The sequence below is a fragment of the Rhipicephalus sanguineus genome, chromosome 6 (assembly GCF_013339695.2).
Source record: "Rhipicephalus sanguineus isolate Rsan-2018 chromosome 6, BIME_Rsan_1.4, whole genome shotgun sequence".
Classification (NCBI taxonomy): Eukaryota; Metazoa; Arthropoda; class Arachnida; order Ixodida; family Ixodidae; genus Rhipicephalus; species Rhipicephalus sanguineus.
The window spans coordinates 148,351,694-148,369,168 of NC_051181.1; positions in this window are offsets into that span (position 1 = coordinate 148,351,694).

Consider the following 17,475-nt stretch of genomic DNA (forward strand, 5'->3'; position numbering starts at 1 on the left):
GGCACTGCTTCGAAATATAATTTTCGAAAATCCCGTTCAATCAATTCCTTTGGTGTTTTGCCGAAGTGCCGATATATAAACCTGGCGGGCATGTCTTTTGTACAAACAGACACATTCCTTTGTTTCAGACTTCACAAATTACAACATGAGTCCCGACTCAACAATCACCTTTAGAGGGATGTCAGCTTTCGACAAACCTTATCTACATTTTATTTTATTCGATAAATGTTTTGCTTGTAATGCACTGAAATACGGCTTATTTTATCCAAATAGACCTTTGCAGACATTGGGGTGGCCTTAGGACACAAATCACTGGAATAAAGAAGCCATGTATCTTGCAACGTAAGCAGATATTTATATATATTGAACAACAGGAGTTCAGTTCTAATTTCAATAGCACCCCACGTCACTGCTGATGATGCTGCGGTAGTGTATTGTACGCTGCTACAATTATACCACATAAAATATTTCAGCTTAAGTATATAGGCTGCGTAATTCGCCACACAGATGTGTGACATACTTAGAAAAGAGTTCAAAGTGACGCAATCGAAAGGTTTTTATTCGGAAAATCGCAGACAACAAGAATTATGTAGGTCTAACTTAGTCCCAAGGACAAAACTAGCAAACAAGAAACAGCGATTAGTTTGGGCTACAGTGAAACCAAAGTAACGTAAAAATTATGCTAACAGTACTGTGCACTTCAAAATACCATAAAAATGTGCCTGCTTTCTTGGCTTGAAAAAAGTCAGAGATTTTTTTACTCTTTACTAGGAATGCACAAAAAAGTGGCTGCTATTCCAATATATATATATTCAGAACAATGTCGCGAAACTCGACTACTGGTAGTATTCGAAGTCCGTAGATAAAAGCTACATGTACCATAAAAGACAATACGGGGACCCGTCCCTGTAAAGTGCCTTATTTTAAGGAGTAATCCTCTTGTTCAAGTGTGTGAAAAAAACACTTTAAACGCTTGCATGTTGCTGCCGCGGGGACAACTTCACGTGACAGCACAAGCTTCTGCGTTTGCAAAAGCATTTGTGAAAAAATGTAAGGGTACTCCAGGCTCTTAATACAGTACAATAAAGGCAGAGGATGAGAGCACGCTCCAGACCACCAGTAGAAAGTTGAATCACTTCACTTGGACCGCCAGCAAAAATGCGGACTCCCTCCGAGCTAGTGAATATGTGGAGTGGTAACAGCAGACTCTCCGCGGCATCTATGAATGTGTAAAAAATAATGTCAACATACGTGTTATATATATATATATATATATATATATATATATATATATATATATATATATATATATATATATATATATAGAGAGAGAGAGAGAGAGAGAGAGAGAGAGAGAGAGAAGTAAACCACGAGGCAATTGCAAAAGAGTATTATTCAACTGCTGCTACGTCGGCATGGTCTTGACAATGGTCTCCGGGTTGCAAGAACGTATAACGCTTCGTTAAAAGCTTTGCCGAGTAGCTTTACCATTCTAAATTCTTACTAATTTGTGTATCGTACTTAAGTAATCATACATTGGATTATTTCCTTCAGCAACACGCTTTGAAGAGCATTTGAATATATTGTTTAGCTCATTCACTTACCTCATTTATGAGAGCATATGTTGACTTCGGCTGTAAGTAGATCACGAGGTCCAAAAGTGTACATTCATGTCCCTGTCTTTCGGAGCACACTTTGAGGGCACTGGTCACCTTTTTCTCCAGGTCACTGATGTTCAGCTGAAATCTCAGTTCCGCCTCAATGCACAGCTAAAAGGAACCGCAACAAAACAAAATTAGAGCATTTGCAGCTAACAACAGCATATTATGCTTCAGACTAGCTCTATTCACTAGATTTCAATGCACATTTCTGATCATAGTGATACTGTGTCAAAATATTTAGGTTTATAACAATTGCATCTAAACAATGGATCGCTGAGAATTTTTCGTAGCTTATTTGTTCATTGCCGATAACCTAGCACCAGGTAAAAGTGAAGATGTATAATGAAATGTAATAATAATAATAATAATAATAATAATAATAATAATAATAATAATAATAATAATAATAATAATAATAATAATAATAATAATATATGGGGTTTAACGTCCCAAAACCACCATATGATTATGAGAGACGCCGTAGTGGAGGGCTCCGGAAATTTCGACCCCCTGGGGTTCTTTAACGCGCACCTAAACCTAAGTACACGGGCCATGTATAATGAAATGTAGTTCATGTGTTAAACTTGGGTAAACTTTTCATAAATATTTTGCATAGTATCCTTTTCAGTGCTTGCTACAATGGTCATTTTTTGTGAATAAATGTGCACCCTTTTAGCTATTTCAATATTGTCTTCTGGAGTGCAAAAACAATCAAATAGAGCAGAGCTGGGCAAACCTCAAATTCCACAAGAAGCATCTCTTTTCTAAGTTGGTTTTTTCACCCATCCTGTGAGCAAGTGTTATTGTGAATCACTAAAAAGAGTCGTGAAAAGTCTTATATGCAAATATACGCATTTTTGAACACTCGAAGAATACCAACACTTTACTTACAATTTCGTCCACCAAGAAGTACCGAGGTAAAGATCTGCATGTGTCACAGCATTCAGGAATAGGTATTTCCAGAAGGCGCCTCATCCTTGCCATATCATATGCCACACCAGACAAGCTAGATGAATCCAATGCCTGAAATTCATGAATTTTTCTGTGAGTACCATGTCAAGCAATCCAACTGCATAGGACCTCATGCAATATGCAGATGATTAATCAACTCTAGGCACTTCACAATTTTTGTGCAAACATGCCAGGCAACAAACCTGCAACTCAGAGGCAGCACTTTCCTTTGTAAAGACAAAGGTGTCTGTGGAGGCTGGGAAACTTGTTGCTCTTTTCTTTTCCCTATGCCTTCTAACTTTGCGTGCAATCGATAGTCTTTGTGTGAGCATATATACTCTGCAAAACAAACATCCATCAATTCTTTTGGGTGTTGTAAAGCCTTTGCAAGCTCTGGTAAAACGAAGTAAAAAGGCAAATAAAAATCATGAAAAATAGCAAGTACACACTGCTATTCATAGCTGTTGAGTACTTTTAAAAAATTGATTAATTTCAGGAAAACATTATTCAAGCTGAAAATTGATGAATTTAATGTTGCACAAGCTCGGTTAACCAACTTGAATGTGACTGCACTTGTTAGCTCATGTTTAGTCTTTGACTTACATAGACATGGCTTCGTGTCTGCTGATGACGCCTGCCTGGTTTTGGATCTTCCCACATGTACCATCGATACTTTTTAGAAAGTGCCTTCCCAAGCGCATCATACTGCCAGCGGCACTCTGCTGTGTTGCAGCTCGTAATAATCTAATTTTCACTGAAAATGTCAAACACAATGAATATTTCATAACAATAACGCTTCTGGGTTAGTTTCAAGAAATATATAACACGCAAGCATCGTGATTAGGTAATAATTGAGAGCTAAATCAGAAGACCAGAGGTGAAAACGATACGACTTACTCTAAGGATAGAGCAATTTCAGCTCGAAGCTGGCGACACAACCTTTCATGTTGGCTTTCCGAACTAGCTTTTCCTTGCAGCAGTGACTGTACACATTCCGAGAAACGATGGCAAGCTTTCAAGCAGCCACTTCAGGAATTCTTGAACAAATAATATAATCTTTATTGCAAAAGGTAATCATGAGGACATGAGTTTGTGCAAAGTAACACAGAGAAAATTTGAACAAGATACATAATATTACATCTGGGCAAGAGGAAATTCGTGAAGGCATTTCGTAATTGCATAACCCCCAGGCGCAAACGACGGCTCCGCTACGAAAAGCCACAGGAGCCGCAAAGAAAGGCGAGCGGGTATAACACAGATAAATCTTATCTGTAAATGGACATGCAACACGTAATGAACGCAATCTCTGTACCAAGCTTCAGTCCGTAGGGCGCCGGCAGCAGCGTCCTCACAAAGCCGAAAACAGTAAACGCGCGCCCACTTCACCTCCACATGCGCCATGCTTAAACAGACACAGCCTCGTTGACAGGAGGCTACGGTGCATAGCAATGTCGCACTGTGCTACTAGAGAAACTATTCGTGTAAGAGTTAAGGACGCAGTCCACAACACAGAAGAGTTTGCAAGTGCTACTGACATTCGAAATGCTACGCGCAGGCACATGTAGTTTGAACAAACGGCACTTACCAAGCTCGACTACCTTCCCGTGGACTCCCGGGCAATGGTCGCAATATCGCATTTTATCTTCGACGGACCAGTCACTGTATACTGCTGGCAGTCGCACACCTGTTTGTTACATCGGCCTCGTAAAACGCCGAACATGTCCTTGTTCGTGAAGGCCATGGATACGGAGAGAGGTACCCCAAACCACCGAAAACTAATTCACGAGGCGCGAAACGTACAACCGCCACGCCGACATAATAGCACGCTTCCCATAAAGCACGAAAACAAAGCATCAAGGAGAGATGAAACTGACAAAATGGCGTCTCCTGTTGAACATTCGAGATGCAACAAGCGAGCCTCTCTAGCGCTTTTATTGCGTGAGAAAGTTGCGCCGCCGTGTATAGGTTACTGTGTAAGGGTTACACTTTAGTTTTTGCTAATGTAACCTATAAAAGCGCTCCGAAACCTATATTTTCTGAGCAGATGGACACCGTATCCCTTAAACATCGCGGAAAACATTAAAAAGTCAAAACAGCTCTCGTTGTAACCCTTACTTTATGGGTTAAAACTGCGTATGGGTTGCAGTATGAGTTACCGGGTTTAGAGTGCAGGCGCCGACAAGGGGGGGTGGGGGGAGCATAGGAGAGGATAGAGAGGGGGAGGGGAGACGCATGAGCTGGCGCTCATCGCGGCGTTGCGCAGCATAGAATGAGGCGCGCGAGAAGGGGGGGGGGCGTAGGAGAGCAGAGGAGAGAGAGTAGGAGCATGCGCAGTGGAGCGCGGACGCCACCGCCGGACACAGCCCTGAGCAAAAGCTGCTTCGCTTCTAAAAATGCGTCTTAACATCCACCTAAGTTCGTGGACACGCCAGCTTTATATCCCTGTGCTCTCGTTGGTTTGCAAACGACAAACTTTTCGTGCATCAGATGTGGGAATGCAGGTCACGACGCACAGATAAACCATGCGTGTTCATGCCTTCAAAACTATCTACTCTATTTATGTTTTCGAAGTGGGCTATTAGCACTTAGCATATTGTATATATGAGCCCTAATTATCCCAGAAGGCTGGTGTTATGAAATGGCCGGTTATGGAGCGGCAGATTTGCACAGCATAAAGCGACGCATCTAGTTCTTGTACGGTTGTATCTTGAAGACATTGACCAAATTTAAATATTAAATATCAGGGCGGCTGTCTTTTCCTACCGTGAGAATAACCATTGTGTGATGCATGTTCGCTCTTTCTTAGGGCTTCATTGAAGGCAGAGTAGCTGCCTTAACTACGTCAAGTTAACGTAACGCACTAATCGCGTGCGCTCATTGTCTTTTTGCGCCGGCGCGGGTTGGGGAGCGCGTCTGCTACTACCTTCTACAAAGGGCGCGTTGTGCGGTAGCATGATGGTTGTCATTTCACAATCCAAGATAAAGGGGCTGAAAGTGAAGACGGTCATATAACCAGTTGTGCACAGAGCTTACTTCTTTTAACCTCGAATTTCTAGTGCGCTAGAACCAAGCCGCTCAAGGCCTAAACAATTCCTCTTAAATCACCGGCCACTGCAAACCAAAGCGATGCTTAAGAGACGGGAGCTTCAACGGCGACGGCGGGGTGCAGGCCTAAGGAGCTTCGCTCATAAAAACGCCGGATGGCCCAAAATTAGGGGTGTGCGAATATCAAATTTTTCGAATACGAATCGAATACGAATATCCACCTTCGAATATCGAATCGAATATCGGATATCAAAGGAAAAATTCCTCCACGTAACAATATTTTATGTAACATGTAGCTATTTGAAAAAAAAAAAAAACATTAACAGCCTGACTGCTAACACAACATGCCCTGCTATCTCCAGAACACAATGTCCAGGCTAGCACAATGCACATCACAACGCAAGCAAATATCATGGCACAACGAAAGTAATCAATACATGTTATCATGAAGAAATATGAGTTGCTCCACATGATCAGGCAGCAGGCGCTCCCTTGTAACAGACACCCCCCCCCCCCCCCTGCCACTGAAAAGGCACGCTCGCTTGGAACAGAAGTGGCTGGTATAGGGAGTATACATGGGGCGAAGCTTTGCCAGACTGCGGTATCTGAAGGTGCCTACAGTCCGCCACCAGTCACGTGGGTCACTGTCTTTCTTCAGAAGTGGTCCCGCATAGTGAACGAGTGGTTGTGCGGCACGTTACGGCCGCATAATATTCAAAATGTACGGTTACATGATCGCCAACAGCGCTGCACGTCGGAGATGCACCAGCAATAAGTCATACGTACTGGGGCGCTCGTCGCAGGCAGATATCGTGCCTCCGTGTACTTAGGATGTTTAGCGCTCCTCTCGGCAACGTTTTTAGCGGTACGAACGCAGCATAAATGTGGAAGACGAGTTATTTTATGCATGATAATCGAATCGCATATTCGAATTTTTCGAATATTCTAAGTTATCGAATATTCGAAACTTTTCGATCACACGGTTTTCGAATCGAATAATATTTCGAATGTAACATTCGACGAATATTCGAAACTTTCGAATATTCGCACACCCCTACCCAAAATAGCAAGAAGACTCGTGGCAGAATTCTCTCGAGGCACATATTTGCGATGTGTCTGTGCTTTTCTTGCCAGTACACTCATTCGAGGCGTTTAGCTGAGCGTTGCTTACGCTAGGCCCCGTGCAGGTGCAGCGTCCCGAGAGAGTGCAGGGAACTGCATAGATTTCGCCTTTTTGACGAGCGCGTCTTGCCGAGACGCGGTCAGCTTGGCTGCAAAACAACGACGAAACCAAGTGGACGCACCCTCATGCTCTGCTCAGTTGACTTCTACGTTCCGCTGTTCGAACAGTCGTTCTGCGCACGCGCACTGCAGTTCCTTCTACGCGTTTGTGCGTATATCGCTAACATACGCAGGTCTGACCGGAGTGGATCTTAAAGGGCCCCTCACCAGGTTTGACAATTTTGAGCTAACGAGCGCAATGCATACACTGGGCGTTCACGATCACGTCTGCCAAAATTTGCAACGCTACGCGCCGCGGAAATGGGTCAAATTTCAAGGTGAACGCTGCTTGCCCTTCCTCTCGCGGGCGCGCGCTTTAGAGAATGAGGGGATGACGTACATGAGAAAATGGCCATACGTAGATGGTAGTGCTGTGACGTCGCCAACAGTAGCACGTGACGCTGCGATAATTATTTGACACGACATGTGTAGTTTGTGTAATTTTTTGATTGAATAGATTAATAAAACTTGAGAGAAATAATGAGACACACGAAGGGAATGTGTGCGTCTTTTTCATTTTTTTGTTCGTGAATCGCAGCGAGATGTGGAGCTAATGTGCCTCCCTTTCCCATGCGTTCGTGTCCCCGTGGTTAGCGAATCGACAGACGCCAGCCCTGGAAACGAAAATAATGTTCTGGCGCGTTCGAGCACTCATTATGCTCATTTATTATACTGCGTACAAGTAAACGTTAATGCGGCACTGGCTCATGATACCGCCACTCTCGTGCCCGTACAAATGTCTCAACTTTCATGCCCGTCCCGCGGAAACAGGCAGTACACCACAGAGAAGGCCGACAAAACGCCCATGGCCGCTAAAAAAAAAAAAAGGTAGCGACTGTGCAACGCCGCTCGCGTGCTCGGGCTGGCTCGGGCACGTCATGCGCACGTGACCATGCATGCGCATGACGTGTTCATGCGTATGTGTCAAGTGAAGAGGGCAGGGAAGGGATTTGGCTTGCGAAGGCTATACGGGGCGAGTGGCAAGGGTTTGAAACTTGCCTCCTCGCATCATGGTTTCGCGCCGCTACAAATTATTGTTTTTCTCAGCTCGTAATGAACCGATTTGAAAAATTCTTGCGGCATACTGCTCTTCATTCGGCCCACAACAATTTCCAACGTCTAACTAAAATTTGCTATGTGGCCTGGTGAGGGGCCCTTTAAGCGCAGCTAAAAGTGCCTGTTTGGGCGTAATAATAAGCGTTGCACGAGTTGGGTTCCTCTACTATACGTGAATCAACGTTGTCGTAAAGAAACTAATAATTTTAACTGCGCTATAACAAGGACAACAGAAGACGAGAATACAGCGCGCGCGCAGACTCACAACTAAACTTTTATTATGTGAAAGATGACTTATATATACAATGAGCACAAGACGACAACGTGAGTCCATTGGCCAAAGATGGTCACATGGACACTATACGGTATAGATATTTCACCTCACGGTAAGAAAGCACCACCGACGAATCAATGACGCATACACGTGTTTTCCTTATCGTATGAGCCTCGAAGAGCTCCCGTGTATTGCGGTTCTATGTGCATATAAAACCTTAGTTCTTTCTAGAAACGGAAGGCACGTCTTCTTTGTCTCCTTTTCACAGTCCTCTCATTTTCTGTCCTCCTTGTTATAGCGCAGGTAAATTAATTACAAAAAATTGGGGGGACGCCTAAGCTTCGCCTTTAAGAGTTGAACGCGATAGCGATATTCTGTTTCTAGTGCGCAGTTCAAACACTACGAGTGTTTAACAGAATGCGCGCACTAAGGTGTGTGCCTTATGTAATGGGTAGCATGCTTTAAACCAGGAGCAATTATGCGCGAGAAACTTTTTCGAAGTTGCGATGCACCCACTACGTAGTCTTAAGGCAATACGCGCAGTAATGTGTGTGCCTTTTGTAATGGGTGGCTCTCTTTAAACCACGAAGTCGTTATGATATTGACATGGTGCGACGCCCGATGGCAATGTACGCTTGTACCACGCAATATTACTGTGATATAACATCTCGTACTGTGACACCTGTATACAGGACGCGTATTTTTGGGAAGCATGAAAGTTACTTTCAGTGCAGCTCCAAGCAGAGGCGTGGCTGTGTGGTAGAACACCTACTTGCCACGCAGACGCCCTGGGTTCGATTCTCACTCGGACCCAATATTTTTATTATTTATTTTATTTGCAGCTTCTTCCATTTTTCGCTCACGGACAAGATGATGATTTTTCGCTCACAACCAACGGCCCCGACGCCGACGGCGGAATTTCTGCGATACGAGCTCTTTAACGCTATCGCGTTAATATGAAAGTGAACCAACTACCCCGGCTTGGTTCTCATCTGTAAATAAGCTGCTTTGTATTTAGCTCGCTGTTCTCGCGGACCACTAGACTTTGCTGCGTCCCTGTTATTTACCTCAAGAACAACCCACATCCACACGGTGCCATGGAAAACGTGGGCACAGAAAATGCCTCGTGCAACTGCTCTGCGCCCAAAAGGACCGCGGCAGCTAACTTAATTAGTGAAATGCGCTTAGAGCCATGTCCTCCCTGAGGTGCTCATTTGTACTCGCACCATCACAGCAGTGCGGCGTCCACTCTGCGGTTAGCAAGGAAACCGCCAATTGCAGCTTGCCTCTCAATGCAGTCACTCTGCTTTGCAGTGAAGCCGAGACTAGTGCAGGCTTCACATACTTCCCGCTTATAAAAGACGGGAAGGTTTTCGTACCACGCTTTACGTAAATTGCAGCGTCATACAGAATAGGAGGCCCATCTTACCAAGCGCTGGCTGTATTCACGTTTAAATTTTGCAGAGACCAGAAATTTCATGGCAGTTGCATTTTAATACGATGCTAGCAATACTTATACCCAAATAGTTGCTCCATAATAAGTAAAGAGTCCGATTCATAAAGTTTTTGTCATGATGAATATTACCAGATGTATGAATGTATGAACGAATGAACGTTTGTTCGTTGGCGTACCGAAACTCACATGACTTTAATGTCACATGGCATCATATGTGATGTCATCACGACATCACAAATCCCCGAAATTTGTGACGTCATCTGACGACGTCACGTGACGTTGTCGCTTGGTCACAGGTGGACTCATCCCAGAGGCGGTCCGAGGGTTCGTGAGGTGTGGAAAGCATTAAGAGAAGGGTAAGGGGGAGGATCAATGCAGCAGACCCAAGAGAAAAGAAATAAAAGAAGCAGGCACTCGCCTTCTAGTCTTCTTAGGCGAAGGCTTAGAGGCCGTGGGACCTTTATGTTAGCCATCATCCGACCGCTGCTAAAAATAGTAACTTGCGTCAGGTGCAGTCTCAATAGACGCTCACGATCTCGTTTTCTTTAAAGGGCCCCTCACCAGGCCACATAGCAAATTTCAGTTAGACGCTGGAAGTTGTTGTGTGCCGAATGAAGAGCAGCGTGCCGCAAGAATTTTTCAAATCGGTTCATTACGAGCTGAGAAAAACAATAATTTGTAGCGGCGCGAAACCATGATGCGAGGAGGCGAGTTTCAAACCCTTGCCACTCGCCCCGTGTAGCCTTCGCAAGCCAAATCCCTTCCCCGCCCTCTTCACTTGACACATACGCATGAACAGTCATGCGCATGCATGGTCACGTGCGGATGACCTGCCCGAGCCAGCCCGAGCACGCGAGCGGCGTTGAACGGCCGCTACCTTTTAGGGGCGAAGCTCCTTAAGGCGGCACCCGTTCGTCCCTCGTAGTCTTAGTCGTAGTAGTCGTAGTGCGTAACCAGTCTTACGCTTTGACCTCCAAGGTGGTGCCGGTGGGAGATTTTTCCTGTGCGTTGTTGAACAATAAAAAATTCGCAGCGTGCGCGTTAACTAAAAGCCGAATTCTTCTGTCTCTCATTCCCCATTAGCAGCCATTGGCGTGTTCCAGTAGGAAACGTTAGTAGAAGTAGAAGTGTAAGTGTTAGCTAAAAGCCGACTTCTTTTGTCTCTCATTCCCATTATCAGCCATTGTTTACCTCCAAGGTAGTGCCTGGTGAGATTTCTCCTGTGCGTGAATAAACAATAAAAATTTTGTTCAGAACGCCGTTGATTGATGAAATAAACCAACGAAAGACGCCAGATGTTTTGTAAAAGCAAAACGAAAGAACGCCAGATGTTTCTAAAGCAAAACGAAAAGACGCCAGCTGCTTAACGAAAGACGCCAGATGTTTTCTAAAGCAATGGTTTTCTAAACAATGAAAATTCACAGCGTACATATAAAATTAAAGTGAGCTGCAAGTCGTCATAACTCATCGAACCTTTAGTATAAACGCGCCCGATCTCACGTCGGTTATGATGTACTGGGCAGAATTCACGGAAGATTCACGGTTTGCCGATGATCCTCCGCAGCTCCGCCCACTCATCATCATTCACTCCGTGGGTATGCTGTGATTTTTTTAGGGGCGAAGCTCCTTAAGGCGGCACCCGTTCGTCCCTCGTAGTCGTCGTGGTCGTAGTAGTGAGTAACAAGTCTTACGCTTTGACCTCCAAGGTGGTGCCGGTGGGAGATTTCTCCTGTGCGTTGTTGAACAATAAAAAATTCGCAGCGTGCGCGTTAACTAAAAGCCGAATTCTTCTGTCTCTCATTCCCCATTAGCAGCCATTGGCATGTTCCAGTAGGAAACGTTAGTAGAAGTAGAAGTGTAAGTGTTAGCTAAAAGCCGACTTCTTCTGTCTCTCATTCCCATTAGCAGCCATTGTTTACCTCCAAGGTAGTGCCTGGTGAGATTTCTCCTGTGCGTGATTAAACAATAAAAATTTTGTTCAAAACGCCGTTGATTGATGAAATAAACCAACGAAAGACGCCAGATGTTTTGTAAAAGCAGAACGAAAGAACGCCAGATGTTTTTCTTAAAGTGTAGTAGTAGTAGTTGTATGTAGCCACCTCGCCCGATCGTCAACGGGCGAGGTGGACCGGCAACGGCGCGAGGACCCTGCCGTACGAGAGTTAAATCACACTAAAAGACATACTTTGCGGGCGATACACTCTAGTGAGCTTTCAACTTTTCGTCTTAATGTACATGATAAAGAAATTATTTCTACGAAAAACGCAAGGCACACCTTGAGCAATATATTTGGTTTTGGGACGGTAAATGGAACCATGAGGCGATGCGAAGCCGGAGCACTTGCACGATCGCGTTCCGTTGGCTTTCGTTGGGCATGCTACCGACCTCGCGTCGTGGAACGCGCGTCCTGTCTTCCCTCTAGCCTTGCCTTTAATTCGCACAGGGCGAGCGGGGAATGCGGTCGCTCTTGGCGCTCTTTCGCTCGGGAGCGGACTTCTTCCTTGCATTTCACCGATCACAAGTGATAATGAAGGGACCACGTAAACCAACAGTACAATAAAAGTCTGATGTTTAATATATACACGATGTTTCACACTCTTTATATTATGTACTGGGCGCATTTCACGGAAGAGTTTCACGGTTTACAGATGATTCCCTCCGTAGCTTCGCCCCACTCATCATCATTCACCCCGTGGATATGCTGTGATTTTTTTTAAACGCTATGTGCCTGGCGTAAAATTTACTAGATTTAAGTTCAAGTTAAGAACCCCAGAGTGTCGAAATTTCAGGAGGCCTTCACTACGTCGTGCCGCATCACTGCATCGTGGTTCTGGAACGTAAAACCTTAGCAATTATGTTATCTTAAGAGAAATTGGGTCTGTATGATTACGAGCTTAAAAATGCGTGTAGTAATGACTTAACTTCATTATTTGTTTGGGGAGAACAATGAACAGGCAGTACTTGCAGTATACCCTCCACCTGCACAGGTAGGATGAGGGTATGCTGCAGTGACACTTCGCCAGCGTCCCTCTGCAGAGTTGCCAGATGCCACCGAGCTAACAAGCGAATAATCGTCACAATAAGAAGCCCCAAAAAGCGGCGCGGCTTTTGCGAAGAAGCCCTGGGGAAAAGAAGCGGAAATTAAATGAATTTTAAATTCTTGGAAATATTTTTAATTATAATATAAAAATGTCACTTAAATACCAATGGGAATTGAACAAATCTTTTTAACTATTTTGTAAAGCGTAAATATGTGCAGTTAGGAACGAAAGCACATATGTTAACTTTTTAACATTGTCTCCAGGGTGGTATCAGTTTGAATGCATATTTGCCAGTGCATGATTAAAGGAATACTGAACAAAAATTGGACGAACTGACGAAAATAGCGAAACTCTACTCGGAAGAGGCGAATTTTCCGGCAAACAGAGTTTATTTTGCGTATTTTTGAACAGTTGGCTGCATTTTTGGTGGATTGTGAGCGCGCTGCGACTGCACGCGAGAATCACGTTCTCCAGGGCGCATGCAGGGTTCACGTGTTCCTGTCCTCCGCTTCTTTCCCCACCTCTCCTTTCATCCTACTTTCCACCTTCCACAAAGCCCTGATGCTTTACCCAACACCACCTAGACTAGCTTGCTAGTTTAGGTGGTGTTGCTTTACCCCAGCCGGGAACATTGTTCGCTGCCGGTGCTGTTGGTATAGGGATTTTGGGAACCGTAGTAGAATCTGAGCGGGTTGAGAGATGCGGGTGACGGCTGGAATTGTTGGCATACAAGTCTGAGGTGTATGTAACGTCACCTCCTCTAGTTCTCGGCGCGGCCGCTAGACACGGCAGTTTGTGAAAAACGCATTAAATTCATTAACTCCATCTAACTTCTGCCTAATATGAAGGTTGTTTCTATCGAGTGCCGCACGCAATCTTTGGATTTGGCTGAAAATCTTGGCGGAGGAAATTTTGTTCATTATCCCTTTATTGTTACTTGTTGATTCCCCGGACGTATGTTTCATTTCGACACTCAGTTACTCAAAGACATCGACAACTGCGATATTGGGGAACGTGATGATCACTGAAATATTGATATTTACTGAAAAAATCCAAATAAGCCAAAAAAAAGAAAAACGCAACAAGCGACTGCGAAATTCCACAAGCGACTCGGCGAAAAAAGAAGCCCAAATCCGCCTAATATAAGCGGAACTCGCAACTCTGCTCTATTGGCGAACCCTGCGCATGCCTACAGTGGTGCGTACGTTTATGCGCGTGTAGTATAGGTGCTGTTTTGCGTAATGCGTATGAAAACTGTGCGAAACAAAGCAGCAGGCACGAGAAATAGAGATCAGCGTGGAACTGAATCAATGTCGTGAATGCTAACATGAAAATTCAAAATGAAAACTCGTATACGCAGTACTGGAAGTGTGTGATGCATGGGGCAATTCGGGAACAGTGACATCTTCTCGAGAACTGTTGCGACAAGAACGCATTTTGACGCATAAAAATAGTAACATAATAAAGAGAGAGAGAGAGAGCAAGGAGAAAAAGGGATTTAAACGGGCAACGTGGCTGCTCGTTACAACTTGGATCCCCGGGATGGCGGCGTAAAAACGTCAACGCAGCGTAATTCCTCGTTTTGTCGTTTTCGTTTTACAGCGAAAGCTGTTATGAGATCATTTCACCGGCCGTTTTTGGCGCCGTAGTTGTCCGCCGCCGCCGCCGCCGCCGGTGTCCGTAACCAGTATCGCTCGAAATAAGAAGAAAAACTAAATAAAAAAAATTCCAGGATGGAACGAGGTTCGAACCTGGGCCCTCTGCGTGGGAGCCCAGTATTCAACCTCTGAACCATGCCGGTGCTTGAAACTGCTTTGCAAAAAGGCCCTATACAGGCTTCATGTCGGGAAGGAACCACATTAGCATATGCAATATAGCGTGGTAGAAGAGTAAAATAAGCACCAAGCGTCGCACGACGCGAATTCTGTAACCAGGCGTCACACAATGCGAATTGCGCAACGAGTAGGTTGTTGAATGCATCCAACCCATTACAAATGACTCTGCCATAATTCTTCTTCGTCATCAAGCACAGCATCAACAAAGTGTGCATAATGCCTTACATGCGTTTAGCAGGTACCAACGCTCTCCGTAGAATGACGAAAAATGACACAGTGCCTGCTGCCCTACTTCTCAAAAATTACAATGATTTATAGCGTAGCGGGTTCCTCGCAAGTGTACTTGTATTGGCTGCCAAGGAAGCCCATAAGCGCATGATCCATTTCCTCGGGGTCTCAGTAAAGTTCTTCGCCCCCCCCCCCCCGTCTCTCTCCCACGTCAACGTATGTTATACAGCATGACGGGAGAGGGAAATAGCGACCGGGCGTCACCCAATGCAAATTACATAACTGGTGGGCCGTTTAAAGATTCCAACCCATTACAAAGGGCTGAGCAATAATTCTTCATCGTCATCAGTCGTCGCGTCAACAAAGTGCACATAATGCCTTACAGACGTGTAGCTGGTGCCTCGCTTCTCCGCAGAATGACAAATAATGGCTTAGTAGGTGCTTCCCAACTTCACAAAAATTGTGATTTATGGCGTAGTGGGTACCTTTCTAGTGTACTTGTATTGTAGCCCCAAGAGAGCTTAACGGGCTCTAGAAATGCCGCTCTTCCAGCTTTCGCTGTGACTGTGCTGCGGTTTCAGCGCAGGCCTGGCGTTTTTCTCCTACGTTGGAATAGTGGAGTCGGTTATAGAACAGTACGATGGGAAAGTTCTTCAAGAAATGCGCCGGCACGTTTCGGTTATAGCCGCAGCTTTCTGTAGTCGGCAGATCCATTAGGATGAACGTGTTCAAGCGTATTAACCAAGAAAGTCAGTTTTGGAAACGACGCGAAGCGTTTCCCAACTTATTAACGTCGTTATGCGAGGAGCCTCGACTACTTAATTTTTATTTAGCCTCTTTCTTTTTTTTTCTTTTGACGTGAAGATGACATGAAAAGGTGCCGTCGCGAGTTGCAACTACAACGTTCACTGAAATCGTTGTATTTTCTGGAACACTAGGGCATCTGCCTTCGCTTCAATACGTGACGATTGAAGAGGGTGGAACAAGAATAGAACATGAAAGTGGTGTAGTAGTCAGACGCTCTCTGTAAATGCTGGACTCTGAAACATAGTACTGCACTCATTCATTCATTCGTTGGCTATTTCTTTCTTTCTTTCTTTCTTTCTTTCTTTCTTTCTTTCTTTCTTTCTTTCTTTCTTTCTTTCTTTCTTTCTTTCTTTCTTTCTTTCTTTCTTTCTTTCTTTCTTTCTTTCTTTCTTTCTTTCTTTCTTTCTCTTGTACAGAGTAGCGAACCGGGCACCTGTCCTTTTAAATACACTGTGCATTGAGCAAATGCGAAGCATCTCTGTCTTGCAAAGGTGTCGGTGGCTAGTTAGTTTATCATAATCTTTTCGTTGGCCTTCTCGTATTGAGACATAGAAGAACACGAAATAACACGAACAGCAAACACGCGCGACGGACTGCAGCGCGTTCGTATTTTTAGACGAGACTCGGCCTCAATACCACGAAGATAAAGTGGCTGCGTGTAGCTGTTTTGTTCACCTGAGCATAGCGGACTTTTATGATGGATGAGCTCTTTTGCAGACTGAAGTGTCCCGTTGAAGAGAAAAGGAAGAGATGAATGAGGGCAGCTCCGAGATGAAGACATTAAGGAACCCAAAGGCGGATAGAATGTAAGCAGGATATATGTGACCTCATTCGCCTAAGAGAAAACGTCTAGCCCGTGTTTTTTATAGGAGAAGCCAGGCGGCGTTAAGGGTACATTTTTCATCTCTCTTTGTTCTTGCCAACTGCGCGAAACGACGTCCATATCCCCTTAACAAGGAGGAGGGGGGGGAAGGGGGCGGTTGGCGGAAGTATCAATACAATCCACGGGGAAAAATAAGGAAGCAGATGGCGTTCGCGTTCAAGTCGTCTTAGCAAATGCATAAGAAACCGTCTGACTCTTTTGTGCAACCCATTTGGGAAGACGATGTAGTACTGAAGAGAATGGGGGGGGGGGGGGGGGGGAGAAACGAGAGCGGGAAGGAGGACCACCTTCTCGAGATGTGTACACCACCGAGTGACAGATCGGGGTACCTCACTTCTGCGTTCACGTTCTTCCTTGCCTGGAATGCAAAATGAACTCGGAACTAAAGGACGCTCATCGAACGAGGGAAATAATACAGAGAGGGAGCCATAGGCGTCGTGGTTCGGAACGCATAATCAACGATTCCGCGCCCCATTTTTACAAAGCGTCGCGCCGTCGTAGCATTGGCTGGTATTTACATTCAAACTTGCTTCTCTGAAACTTCCTCAACCACGGTGCTGCCGGAGGGTATAATTTTCGACTTCGATAAGCGCGGGCGCCTCGCAAGAAAGACGGCGTCTCAGCGGACTCGGTGTGTTTTGATCCTTGTTGGGCCAAACCACAAATTTCGCGACAAGACACGATGCAACTGAAAGGGCTGCCTGCTGATATATCTAGCAGCGTGGCCTGCAATAAAGGCACTTCGAGAAACCAGGAAATATTAGTTTCTGGAACGTAATAATTCTCGTGGAACCTGTATTTAATTTCTTTTTATCATGTTGCATTTTGGCAAGTCGAGTAATCGTAGAGGACGAGCGTTATAAACTGTAGGTTTAAAAAGTTTATTACTACAGCTGCTGTTTTGTCGAACACATGGAATAGTAAACATATGGAACAGCTCATAAGGAACAAATTGAA